Consider the following 14,940-nt stretch of genomic DNA (forward strand, 5'->3'; position numbering starts at 1 on the left):
ACAATTTCAATACAGCCATGTTCATTTTCAATGGTGAACACCTGAAACTTATGTAACATTATAAGAATTTTTCAATCAATTTTTAAATACAAAAGTTAGGATTGAGAAATAAATTTTTTTGTGTGTGTATTGTTAATAAAAGCACAATTCCCAGGGAGAGTTGGAGAAAGCATTCTATATTACATTACTTTATCTTGGAATTGAAGTGTTAATTAATTTTTTAGGGGCCACTAGGGCCACCAGGATGCTTTGGGTGGAGGGTACAATAGGTGGTGCTGGGGATCAAACTCAGGGCTTCGCAACATGCTTGGCAAGTGCTCTTATAATTTGAGCTACTTCCTTGCCCTGGAAGCAATATTTGAATTAAAAATTGAGGATTTTGCATAAAACCAAGTGTTCTAATTTGCTTTATTTTATTGTGAATTTGGAGTGAGATTATTTGAATTTATTCATCTCTGATATAGCTTATGTGTAAAGGGAGACAAAAGGAGCTTAACTCTGAGTCTGCTAACTTATGAAATCTGGAAATTGTGTTTTCAATATTCCATCCCTTAACTTTCTCCTTTTCTCCCCCTCTTCCTTCCCTCTCCTCCCAACTCCCCTCTCCTTGATAATCTTGGTTTGGGCGTCATACCCACTGTGTTCAGCTGCTCAGGGATCACTCTGGCAGCCTCCAGAGGTCTATATGGGATTCCAGGGATGGAACCTGGGTAAATGCCTGCAAGGCAAGTGCCAAACCTTCTGTAGTATCACTCTAGCTGCTGCTGCTCTTCTCCTCCTCCTCCTCCTCCTCCTCCTCCTCCTCCTCCTCCTCCTCCTCCTCCTCTTTCTCCTCCTTCTCCTTTCTCCTCCTCCTCCTCCTCTTTCTCCTCCTCCTCCTCCTTCTCCTCCTCCTCTCTCTCCTCCTCCTGTTTCTCCTCCTCCTGCTCCTTCTCCTCCTCCTCTTTCTCCTCCTCCTCCTCCTTCTCCTCCTCCTCTTTCTCCTCCTCCTCTTTCTCCTCCTCTTGCTCCTTCTCCTCCTCCTCTTTCTCCTCCTCCTCTTTCTCCTCCTCCTCCTCCTTCTCCTCCTCCTCTTTCTCCTCCTCCTATTTCTCCTCCTCCTCCTCCTCCTCCTCCTTCTTTTTCTCCTCCTCCTCCTCCTCCTCCTCCTCCTTCTCCTTCTCCTATATTACAGGCAACTCAATTTTCTGGGGGAAAAATGGGGGGAATGAAAATTGACAGAGTCACAGTTTTCCTACAGACTCTCATACCTGTATGTGAAAGGCATGAATTTCCCAGAGGGACCCTCCTTGTACTTCAACCTGCTCTCTCGAGTGAGCTCAGGTCCTGGAGTCTGCTTGATATAAGACAATCTCCAAATTTCCATGTTTTGTTTGTCACATTCCCCTCTCTGAGAGTCAGAACTGCAAAGCTAAACTTCTGCTGTGCCTTCATGTTCCATGCAGTGTGGAGAAGAATGAGTGTGGGGTGGGTGGGATTGACAGGCCTCTAAGCAGAAAACTATTTCTCTTTACTCACTGATTTTCAAAGATGCAACACTTTGCTGAAAATTATTTGCTTGAGGCCTTTTAAACCTCTTCAGTGAAAAAAGTTACTTGTTGAGGAAAAGGGTTTAGCCTTTTTCATATGTTCCCAGAACAAGTCTTATTCTTAAGAAGAGAACACTGCTTGATATGTTTAGAGGAGAAATCTGAAATGAACTCCTCACTTATCTCTCACCTCTAGAACCCACCATATGTTCCCACCTATCAGCCTATCCCTTAGAGATTTGGTAAAAGGACTAAACAGTCCTGGGGAGAGTCTGAGGAGAGATGGGGAAGGAGAAAGAGAAGGAAGGCTGCCATAATAATTCATAACCCAGTATGGGTGAGTGTACTGATTCTATACCAAAACAGTACAGGTAGAGCACATCAGTGGGCACGGGAAGGCCTGAATTGGGTGAGGAAAGGACCTGGAGGAATTCTGAAGTCAAGGGCAATGTTGCAAGGCAGGCCTGGGAGGTGCCGGGTGAAGTCAGGAGGGTCTAGAGGCAGACAACTATACATCCTTGGTGAGGTAGGGATTGAAGAAAGAGTCTGGGCAGTGCCCAGAAGTCTTCTCCTCATAACAAGCCATGTTTAATTAGGAGATTGAAGGGGGGTTGTCCCCATACTGTGACCTGTCTGAATGGGAGGTAGAAGCCCAAAAGCAGGCCAGGCAATAGCACAGCATCAGAGTCTACTCATTTTCTGTATATACTTTCATTATTGTAGGACATTTTATCACCAGTCCGGCCTGCTACCATGGCAGGAATGTGCACCTTCCCTCAACCCAAACTAAAAGAATTTGTATGGCCCTGCATAGAAGAAAAGAATCACTTGGTAACATGGTAGTGAATGGAGGCAATCTTTAACAGGGTGAGGGACACTGACCTAAGAGGACACATTAAGTGTTGAAAACTGTTTTGAAAAAAGTCAAAAGAGAATATGTTCTAATAGATTTAGTTTTGAATACATATACATCGTTCTCTATCATGAGCTAACGTTTATGTTAATGAAAATGTCTACAAATCCATTTTTTCTTATCCTGAAGCAAAATAATAAAAGTCAGGATAAAAAGAAATTTTTATAACAAATTATGATTTCACTCATAAAATGAGACTCCTTGTAAATCATGTCTTCTTTAAATCATAATTTATGTTCTAGCAAACTCCATATGATGATGATGAGTGTTTTATCATTGTTGTTCTTATTGTTGTTATTATTTTGTTTATCTTGGGGGAGGGCTACAACCAGCGGTGCTCAGGACTTATCCCTCCTGGTAGGGCTCAGGTTATCATGCTGGGAGGCTGGGAATTGAGTCCTGGTCGGTGGCTCATGCCCAATGCAGGGACCCTCCTGCTGTCCCTTAGATCCCCAGTATACTTCATATTAACAAGTGAGTTTTAATATGAAACTCACTCCCCACCCCAATGTACCCAAACCCAGCAGCAGAAATCCTCCAGAATGCAACCACTGCCAAGCTCATGGAGACTCAGAAGAGCCAAGCCTCTTTCATGAGTCAACCTATTCCTGGACTGCACGGAATTTCATACCACACACCCTACCCATATTGCAAGAGTACCACGCCATATGTGATGGGGTTCAAAGTAGGAGACAACTAATATTAGAGGGAAATATTTTTTTACAGATGTATGTACATATTTGTGAGTATATTGATATATAAATATGTGCACACAAGACTCAACCTTCAACAACATGTTAGTGGTCTCTTATAGAAGGGCTTAAAGGCCCCTCAGTGAAATACAATAATCTTCACACTATCCTCTAAGGAACTTTTTTGGAGCATTTTCAGCAGTTTTTCATAACAAACGATACAAAATACATAATTCCAGTTCTGCTTTGGGGCAAAGGTTCGGGTTCAGGATGGAAACATCTGAAATATGGTGGGGGGAAGTTGTAATGGTAATGGGATTGGTGTTCGAATATTAAATGTAATCAAATATTATAAACTACTTTATAAAATAAAAATAATATAAAAAGTGATTATCTGAGTCTAATAATCTGATTCTGTGTGCTGTGGAGAGCAGATCCTTATTTAATGAATGAATAAAGATTTATCTCATGTTCATAAATTGGTATTCTGTATATATCCACTTATTACATTTGTCTTTCAATAAAATTATATACATTATTTAACTGTATACATCATAGAATGTTAGACCTCAGAATTGTTTTCATTTGTCTGGTGACACTTGATGGTGCAAAATGATAATTTCATGGAATATTTAGCGCCAACTTGAAGGGGGAATTCACATCAAATAGTAAGAGATTTCATAGGAAGAACCTCTGGGTTCTTTGTTAGAAGTAACTCCAACAAAGCTTGGCTAACTTGAGAAAAAAACTTTCTTGTTCTTGAGAAAAATGTCGCAACTTGCCACAAGCACCAGCAATTCAAAGTTCTGGATGCCACACCAGTTAATACTAACCCCTCGGCACTGAAATTTCTGTCTCTATTGGAATTACTCTCTCTCAAACTCATTACTCTAAGAGCTCAACTCAGAATTAGATGAGTGAAGTACATCTAATTATCAGGGGGATGAGGGACTTTTTTTAGGTCAAATTGGGGATGCTCAGAGATTACTCCTGACTCTGCATTCAGATTAAAACTGGTGGTGTTCAGGGGACTTTATGTGATGGTGGGGATACAACCTTGGATGGCATGCTCAAGTAAAATGCCCTACCACCTGTACTATTGCTATGGCTCTTAAAAACATCCAGTTGAATCATACCAGGATCCTAGCAAAAGAAAGCTGTGAGACTTCACACATTTTGCTTGAGTTGATAGAATAATTTGAAAAGATGAAATCTATTACAAGGTTAAATGACAATAATTTAATAAAATATTTTAGCATGGTGCACAGAGCTTGATGACTTTTTCTAAAATGATATCAAATATTATTTTTATATCTCAGCTTAATTATAAGTTTCATTGAGGACCTAGGTCCATGTCTTCATTTTTTATTCAAAATTGGGGTCAACTGATCTGTGAAGGTTGGTTGAACTGAATAAGAGTTACGTGACTATTTTTGCTTCTAGATCGTAATTATCTCTTTAAAACCACTAAAGAAGTTATATTTATATATATATTTTTTAAAAAAATCAAAGCACTGAGAATCTTAAAGCAGTATCAAGGCTATTTTTCTCAAAACAATCACTAACAGAAAATTAATCTTTCCACAGGTCTTCTGGAGCGCAATATAGCAAAAGAAACATAACCTCCCTATCTTACCATGAGACGATTATCTGAAGGACAATTGAGATTTTGTGTTATTCAGCATATCATGGTTGATCATATTTTTCATTCTAAAATCTATCTTTCCTCTAAAACCTTCCCATCTTCCAATTTACCAAAGGAAACCCTTTATAGCAGTTTGGAATGCTCCAACGGACCAGTGTTTAAAAAAATATAAGACTAAATTTGAAAACGTTCCAGGTAATTGGAAGCCCATTGGCTAAGGCAAGGGGACAAAATGTCATTATATTTTATGTCAACAGATTAGGATACTAATCCATGGTATACCTCAAAGGGTGTTCCTGTTAATGGGGGTCTTCCCCAGAACATAAGTTTACAAGTACATCTGGGAAAAGTTGACCAGGATATTAATTATTACAGCCCTGCTAAAGATTTCAGTGGACTTGCTGTTATAGACTGGGAATACTGGCGGCCTCAGTGGGCCCGGAACTGGAACACCAAAAATGTCTACAGAGAGAAATCAAGATAGCTTATTTTCAACATGCAAGAAAATGTAACCGGAATTGATATTGAATACTTGGCCAAAGCAACATTTGAAAAAAGCGCAAAAGCTTTCATGAAGGAAATCATTGAACTGGGAATTAAAAGTCAAAAGGAGAGAGAGAACAAAAGGTATTGCCCTGCCACAGAGGCAGGGTGGGATGCGGGGGGATGGGGGTGGGAGGGATATTATTCATGCTGGTGGAAAATGGGCACTGGTGGAGGGATGGGTGTTTGATCATTGTATAATCGAAACCCAAGCACAAAAAATTCTACAACTGTACCTCATGGTGTTTCACTAATAAAAAAAATGAAAAAAAAAAGCCGACCCAAGGGCCTTTGGGGCTGTTATTTATATCTTGATTGCCACAATTAGAATTTGGATGGCTACAATTATACTGTGTCATTCCCTGAAAAGGAAGTTTTGAGGAACAATGAGCTTTCTTGGCTGTGGAATAGCAGTGCATCTTTATATCCTTCCATTGGGGTGAGGAAATCCCTTGGAGACAGCAAAAACATCTTGTTCTTCTCACAGTTTCGGTTACATGAATCCATGAAGATCTCTACCATGGCATCTCACAATTATGCATTGCCTGTTTTTGTCTATACAAGGCTAGGTTATAGAGATGAACCTTTGTTTTTCCTATCTGAGGTAAGATACTCCTTGACAAAGATAAAAGGTAAAGGGTTTTTTCCCTGTATCCATAAGAGATTTCTTTGTAATCGTACTCTTAAGGAATTCCAATTAATTGATGGTCTGTTTAATTAGAAACATATTTCTTCCTTCCACCATAATCCGAATTTATGAAAAGTACGCTTTTTTGTATCTTTTTATTCTTTTTAGAAAAAAAAGTATGAATATTTTAGGTGTTATATTAAGAAATACTACCCCTTTCTACTTCCCAGCTTAGATTTGTTCTACTTTTCAATTGATCTTTTGGAAAAATTTTAGAAATGATTGATGGTGAAGTTTGAAAAATCAAAGAATTGCTTATGTATACATATTGGAATATAAATTGAAAATATTTCTCCCTCTGGCATAACCATTTTAAATGTCAAGTTAAAGAAAACATGTTTTTCAGTTTTCGGAAAGGTATCAAGTATTAGGAACTCACAACAGTTTGAAAACACTTAATTTTATTGAATTATGTACTTAGAAAAAGACAGGACCTTATGATTTTAATGACAATTAATTTTTTTATTAAAAGCATAATAAAGGAACTGGAAAACATTTTAAAGGTATGTGAGTCTACAGATTAATGATCTATGTTACTCTTGAATCCACTACTAATGAAAGGTTGGCAAATGTGGCACACATTTCTAAATTCAATATTTAAGTGACTAGTAGATGTTTTATAATCCTTGGTTATAACTTGCAAGCCAAAGTTGAATTTTTGTTTTTTTATATTAAGTCACATTTGCAGATACATATCTGCACATATATGCATATATATATGTACTCATGCACTTCACACAATGAGGGGGATTTTAGTAAACTTTCAGTCTTGTTTTCTCTCTCTTCTCCATGTTACTATAGTCATAAAGGAAATTTCTAGAGGAAATAAAAAAACTCAATCTTAATACTATACTCTTTAGACTTGTATACTATGTGCAAACTTGTTGTTAACGTTACAAGAAGACTAAGGCCTTTGCAATACGTCTCATTTATGATATAGAAATCTTGTTGTCATAGAAATATGCTGCTGGATATTTATCATTTATCAATTTTTTCTCATAAAGGCATATCCTGTGGTTCCACCATTGCAAACTTTAATTTACCAGATTGTTTGAAATATAAAGATGTTTTGAGCATTAGGTTTCCAAAGAAGGGTTTAGAAGTAATTGAGGTGAAGTTTCCATGCAGACTCATAAGTCTATGTGGAACATAGAGAGAGCAGAACTTACTTATTCTCCCCAAGGTCACATAGATGTTACTTTTTATACCTATCACAGAATTATTGAGATGAGCAGAGAAAATGTCTCCACTGGGAAATGATATTTTAGCCAGAAAAGTTTTAGCTGAGAACTGAAAACACTTAAGAAATCAGGGCTAGATAATACTGAGGAAAAGGTAATACCAACATTGGTGCAAATTTCACTTGTTTAAACTACTTTCTCTATCTTCCCAGGAACTTACTCTTATCAGAGACTTCAGCACCTTTCTAGAAAACAAATTTTAGAGTAAGAGTTCAAAACTAGAAACTAGTTTTGAAAAAAACAGGTTCTTATCCTGATATGTAGAGGAAATTTAATGAACCTCACCAATGCTGCAGACAGTAGTCGTAATACTGACACCTGTTGAATAAATGCAATGGACTCGGATTATGCTGCTTTTGATCTTGGGTTTGCTCACTTACTCATAAGCAGGAAAGACTATTGTCATTTCTTGCAAGAGGTCAGAATAAAAACCCTAACTGGGTTGGTGTGCTGATGGTGGTAGTGTTTACATAAAACACAGAAGTCCCAGAAGCTCAAGGACTTAGCGCAGAAAACCAGCCGCTTGGAGAAGAAAAGCGAATGGACTATGTGTTAAACCGTGCCATCATGCCTGCCCGGAGGGGAAAGAGTGTTGCCCCATTCGCCATCTCCTCTCTGGAAAGAAAGATGGCGGCCGCAAGGGAGCCTTGTGGACAGCAGGTTTGAGACGGGGGTCGGGGGCAGCAGGGACCTCATGGGAAGGGGGGCGTTCCGGTCCGTCCTTCACGCCCGACAGAGGTCACCAGTTGCCCCCCACGAGCGGCTCTCCGGCACAGCCACGATTCCAGAGCACAGAAACCAATCTCTTAACTATCTAACTTTTAATAGAAATACTTCCAGGGTTAATAAGTAAAATAGCAGAAATCCAAAAACATCATTTAACATCATTTAACTCTTAAACCCAACTGTAGAAAGCAAATCATTTCACAACGCTTTTTCAGCATGTCTGATTTGGGGGTGGGGGGTTGTAAACTCTAAATAATAATGCTTCATCCTTTATCGAAACAATGAATCTAGTCAAAGTAGATAGAGTGTTAACTAGAACTCATCTGCCTCACAGGAATTGGGAGGGGTGGGAGGTGGGGTTCTATTGGGGTCACGGTTAAAAATAAGTATTGATAAAGGGAAATGTGTTTGATATTTACATGACTGAGACCTAAACCTGAAAGCTCTGTAACTTTTCCCACAGTGATTCAATAAATAAATAAATTAAAAAAAAAACACAGAAGTCTTGCCCGTAACTACTACATTGTGGTGTATCCTATTTTGAGAAATAGAAGCAGATGATACAGTTTGACTCTCTACATTAAACTTATTTTTCCATAATGGGTAAATTATCTGAGAATTTATTAATTTAAGATTTAGATGCATATTCAAATTTCTCACAGTTTAGATATTAATTGTCCCACAAATTCTTCTCTTTCTAATTTCCTCACTTATATACTAAAAATGGGGACTGGAGTGATAGCAAAGCGGTAGGGCGTTTGCCTTGCACGCAGCCAACATGGCCGACCTGAGTTCGATTCCTCTGCCCCTCTCGGAGAGCCCGGCAAGCTACCGAGAGTATCTTGCCCGCAGGGCAGAGCCTGGCAAGCTCCCTGTGACGTATTTGATATGCCAAACACAGTAACAACAAAGTCTCCAATGGAGACATTACTGGGCCCGCTCGAGCAAATCGATGATCAATGGGAGGGCCTTTACTTTATACTAAAAATATGGGGGGAGGTTGATTGTTTTGTTTTTGATTTTTGGCCCACACTTGGAGTTGTTCAGGGTTTACTCCTAACTCTGCACTAAGCAGTAACTCCCAGCATTGTTTGGAGGACCATACATAATGTCTGGGATTGAATCTGGTCAGTTACATGCAAGGTAAATGTCCTGCCAACTGTGCTCTCATTTGGCACCAGTAATAACATGTTTGTTAATAACATAGTAACTGATAATATTTTGATTTACTATGGTGTATCTTCAGTAAATATGTTCAATCAATTTTTTTGTTGCTATTTGAAGGACACATCCAATGGTTCTGAGGTCTTATGCCTGGCTGTGTGTTCAGGAATAACTCCTAGTGGTGCTTGGAGAGTCATATGCATACTCATTGCCAGGGTTCTAACTGGCTTCAACGGCATGCTCATGATATTATATTATTAGAACTTCACCGGTGAAGATATTATTCTGGAACAATGAAATAGAAAATTTAAAGTCTCTTTGCCCCTATATGAGAATTGAGAACTGACAGGACTAATTGCTCTCCAACTGGGATATTTATTTCCTCTCTAGTTCATGTCATTCATGTGTTAATTTTTATCAAGAAGCAAACCAGTTGACTCTTGTTAAAAGTACATGATAGAGAAAATACAAAACTGACCTTACTAGCTCTTCAGGACTTCCAGTGTGTATATTATATTCAGAAGGCGAGAACACAGGCAACCTATATCTGTATGTTATTTAAAGAAAAATCAAAAAGGTCACAGGTTGACAGCCAAAAATAAATTCATAGAATAGAATAATTGAAATTTGTTCTGACAGTCATTAAAGATGACATTTGCCTGAAAACTGACCATTAGACAGTAGTTCTTGTATGAATCTAACTTAGATTTGTTCCCCTTTTTTACACCTGTTAACTTGTAGAGTAGAAAAACAGAACAAGTTATACTGTAAGCCCATATATGATTTCAGTTCTTTCATCCACCTCTAATATATTTTCCATATCCTATTTGTTCCCTTACCCTTTTTGATCTGGCACCACTTATACAATGTTTTATTAACAAAAATCAAAAATTTTGTTATTTTTTGTTGTTATTTTGAGGGACTTACCGAGTGGTTCTCAGATCTTATTATTGGTTGTGTGTCCAAGAAACACTCCTTCTGGTGGTGGTCTCCTAATAACCTCTGATCCCAAGAAATTATCAACTGAAATCAAGCCATTAGATTTTAAGAACATCTACAGAGCTACATTCCATCACTAATATTAAAAAAATAGCAGTAAAACTAAACTCTTTTTTTCCTTCTACATGCGCCCACACACGCATGTACACATGCACACACACAAAATCAAGTATCTGACATTTGTGCCATATATGTTTTGATTAGTAACTTTAGGAACAGTTTGAATCCAATTTGAATCATAGTTTCATTACTCATTCATTGCAATCAATTTAGTGAATTATTCTGAGGAAAAAAATTGAGGTAAAATATCCCATGTGTACTTTAGTTCTTAGGACAGGCTGATCATTTTGCATTCTTTTTTTTAAAGCAGGGTATATTTTATTTTATTTATTTATTAAATCGCCAAAACTTGTTCATGATTACAAAGTTATTCATGATGGATTTTCAGGCATACAATATTCCAATACCCATCCCTTCACCATTTAACACCAGCAATGGCCTCAGCTTTTCTCCTTCTTCTGTCCTTTAGAGTAATGGAAATATTTTTATAAGTTTCAGTCAATTTTTTTTCTAATATTATGTTCTTTTGATAACATTTATACTTTGTGTTTTCTTGAGACTCATGTCCACTTAATACTGGAAACAATTACTGAAATTATCTAGGTTAAGTCAATATAAGATATGCTACCATAACGAGTAGTTGATGCAATCACCTTGTTTACCTCTTGTCTTTCTAAGAAAGATTTCAAGTCCAGGTGTACTCCTTTGAATTATGGTACCCTACTTATGAGAAATAACTATTGAAAAGAAAATACAATGGAAGAAACTAACAATTGTTATAAAATTTACTGTTGGTGTCTTTCTGTTTTTCATTTAACCGACATCGCATTATATAATGTTGCATGACACACAATAACATAACAGAGTAATTCAATATATATTTTCTCATACATATAAATGTGTTTCAGGTTGCATAGTTAAAAATTTGTATGGATTTGTATGCATAATTTCATCATTAGAATTCCAATCTACTCAATATTCTCAAATGACTGGGATCAGTGATTGCTCTATCTGACTTATTTTCTAAGCATAATACCACCTAAGGGCTGGAGCGATAGCACAGCGGGTAGGGCATTCGCCTTACAAGCGGCCAACATGGTCGACCCGAGTTTGATTCCTCTGCCCCTCTCGGAGTGCCCAGCAAGCTACCGAGAGTATTCAATATGCCAGACACAGTAACAACAAAGTCTCCAATGGAGACGTTACTGGGCCCGCTCGAGCAAATCGACGATCAACGGGAGGGCCTTTACCTTTTACCTCGAGCAATACCACCTAACTACATAATCTACTCATGTTATTGCAAATTCCAGGACTTAGTCTTTTTTATAGGTGAATATATTATATATATATACATATTCTTTCTTTCATTTTTTAGTATTTTTTCCCAATTTATTGACCATAATTATATACATGGAGGTTCTAAATGGGAAGATGCCATTGTTGACAACATTGACGAGGAATACGATCAACTGGTTCAGCACCTCCATGAATGTGCGAGGAACGCCAAGAGAGAGATAGCCACAAAAAATCGCCTATCTTTGAAAATTCTTGAGCTAATTCACCAGCGTGGTTTGGTCCATGCCTCAGGCAACTGCAAGCTAACGTCAGAGCTCGCAAAGCAGTGCAGAGATGTGATCAAGGAAGACCTCAAAGAGAGAAGAGCAGAAGTACTGGTAGATGCGGCAGAAGCTGGGAAAAGTATTTGTAACGCCCGCCTATCCTTCGCTAACTACAAGACCAAGATGACTGCCCTCCAACGTCCTGATGGATCCATCACATCCTCCAGAATGGCAATGGAGAAGATTATCCATGACTTCTACTCAAATCTCTTTGATAGCCATGTCCACTTGCCGACATACCAAACTCCACAGGATGGATATGTCGTTCCCAACGTTCTCCCTTCCAAAATCTGACATGACATTTCGTCGGTAAAGAAACAGCACCCGGCCCAGACAAGGTTAGACCTGAACACCTGAAGAACCTGCCATCAGTACTCATCAATACACTGGCTCGGCTCTTCACTCGCTACCTGTCTGAATGCAAGGTTCTGTCCCAATGGAAAACCAGCAGGACCGTACTACTGTTCAAGAAGGGAGACATCCATGACATTGGCAACTATCGCCTGATCTGCCTATTGTCTGTCATCTACAAGTTGTTCACTCGAGTCATCCTCGATAGGATTGTCAGAACACTAGATGAAGGACAACCATGTGAGCAAGCAGGGTTCTACAAAGGATTCAGCACCATCGACCATATCCACACGACAACCAATCTCATTGAGATTTCTCGGGAGCTCAAGATGCCGCTCTGTTTAACGTTCATTGATTTAAAGAAGGCCTTTGATTCTGTTGAGATGGAAGCGGTCATTGAAGCCCAAGCCAATCAGGGCATTCAAGCCCAATACATCAGGATCCTCCGTGAGCTGTATTGCTGATTCACTACCAGGATCTCACCATTCTACAAAGAAGTGATCGTTGATGTCAAGAGAGGGGTGCGGCAGGGTGATACCATTTCTCCGAAACTCTTCAGTGCCACCCTCGAGAACATCATGCGACAACTGTAATGGGAAGGAATGGGAGTGAAGATAGATGGTCGGCAACTACACCACCTCCGCTTTGCTGATGACATTGTTTTAATAACACCAAACATCAGCCAAGGGGAACAAATGCTGGCCGACTTTGACCGTGAATGTGGAAAGGTCGGACTACAGCTGAATTTTATGAAGACAATGTTTATGAGAAATAGCCTCTTTCCTGATGCCCCATTCGCTCTCAATGGAATGACCATCTCCGAATGCAAAAGCTATGTGTACCTAGGTCGAGAGGTCAACATGACAAATGACCTGGCACCCGAGCTGCGCAGGAGGAAGAGAGCAGCTTGGAATGCCTTCAAGAATGTCGAAGAAATAGCTAAGAGGACGAAGAACCTCCGGCTCTGGGCACATCTCTTTGATTCCACTGTTCTTCCTACATTAACATATGCCTCAGAGACCTGGGCCCTACGCAAAGTAGATGAGAACGCTTTTTAGGTCTCCCAAAGAAGAATAGATAGAGCTATGCTTGGAATATCACGTTTCACTCAAATGAGAGAAAGAATCCAGAGTTCTGACATCCGTCGATGATCAAGAATCAGGGACGCTGTCTCATTTGCCAAGGTGTCGAAAATCAGATGGGCTGGTCACCTAATGAGATTTAAAGACGACCACTGGACTAGAGCTGTTATGGCCTGGATTCCACGGGATGTCAAAAGACCGAGTGGCCGCCCACCTACCAGATGGTCAGACTTCTTCATCAAGATCATGAACGATCGGTTTGAGGCTCTTCATGTTTCTGGAGCGAACAGATGCCATTGGGCTACAGTAGCATGCGACAGGGACAAATGGAGACATTACTGGCGTCCGCTCGAGCAAATCGACGACTAATGGGAAGTTAAGTGATTAAGTGATTAATTATATACATTACAATTATGAGTAAAATATTTTGTTAATTGTCTTTCAATTCCTTACTTATTTCCTTTTAATTACTTAACATAATCACATATTTTTAAAAAAATTTTATTAGTGAAACACCATGGGGTACAGTTGTAGACTTACAAATTTTTGTTCTTTGGTTTCAGTGATACAATGATTGAGTACTCATCCCTCCACCAGTGCCCATTCCCCACCTCCAATGCTCCCAGCATCCCTCCCACGCCCTCACGTACCCCCCATCCCAACCCAACCCTGTGGCAGGGCATTCCCTTTTGTTATATCTCTTCTTTTGGGTGCTGTAATTTGCAAAAGAGGCATTGAGCGGCTATCATGGTTGGTCTATAGTCTATTTTCCACATGCATCTCTCATCCTGGGAGGGTCCTTCCAACACCCTTTACTTGGCACTCCCCTCTCTATCTGAGCTGACTTTTCCCTTAGCATGTGTGGCTGACCTCCAAGCCATGGAATGAACCTCCTGGTACTTATCTCGGCTAATCTTGGTTGATAAGTCTCCCAATTTGTTACTTTGTATACCCCAGATTAATGTAATCTTTCTATGTCTGTCCCTCTCTTTCTGACTCATTTGCCTTAGCATGATACTTTCCATGTAGTAATACTTGTATGTAAGTTTCATGACTTCATCTTTTCTAACAGCTGCATAGCACTGCATTGTGTAGATGTACCAAAGTTTCTTTAACCAGTCATCTGTTCTCGGGCACTAGCTTTTTTTTCCCAGATTTTGGCTATTGTGAATAGTGCAGCAATGAACATAGAAGTGCAGATGTCTTTTCGACTGTACTTTTTTTGCCTCGCCAGGATATATTCCCAGAAGTGGTATTGCTGGGTCAAATGGGAGCTCAATTTCTAATTTTTTGAGAATCATCCATACTCTTTTTCAAAAGGGCTGAACCAGTTGGCATTCTGACCAGCAGTGAAGGAGAGTCCCTTTCTCGCCACATCCACACCAACGCCAGTTGCTTTTGTTCTTTTGGATGTGGGCCAGTTTCTGTGGTGTGAGATGATATCTCATTGTTGTTTTGATCTGCATCTTCATGATAATTAATGATGTAGAAGCATTTTTTTCAAGTGCCTTTTAGCCATTTGGATTTCTTCTTTGGGAAAGTTTCTGTTCATTTCATCACTCCACTTTTTGATGGGGTTAGATGTTTTCTTCTTGTAGAGTTCAATCAGTGTGTTGTATGTCCTTGATATCAACCCTTTAACACATGGGTATTGGGTACATATCCTTTCCCATTCTGTATATTGGCTT

The 14,940-nt window shown here is 39.2% G+C and overlaps 1 pseudogene; it reads left to right on the forward strand.

The window, feature by feature from the left end:
• The first annotated feature begins 4,771 nt into the window (after positions 1 to 4,771).
• LOC130027607 (hyaluronidase-4-like) overlaps positions 4,772 to 14,940 on the forward strand; it is a 57,231-nt pseudogene continuing 47,062 nt past the window's right edge.

This window comes from Sorex fumeus, unplaced genomic scaffold (assembly GCF_029834395.1).
Source record: "Sorex fumeus unplaced genomic scaffold, SorFum_2.1 ptg000037l, whole genome shotgun sequence".
Classification (NCBI taxonomy): Eukaryota; Metazoa; Chordata; class Mammalia; order Eulipotyphla; family Soricidae; genus Sorex; species Sorex fumeus.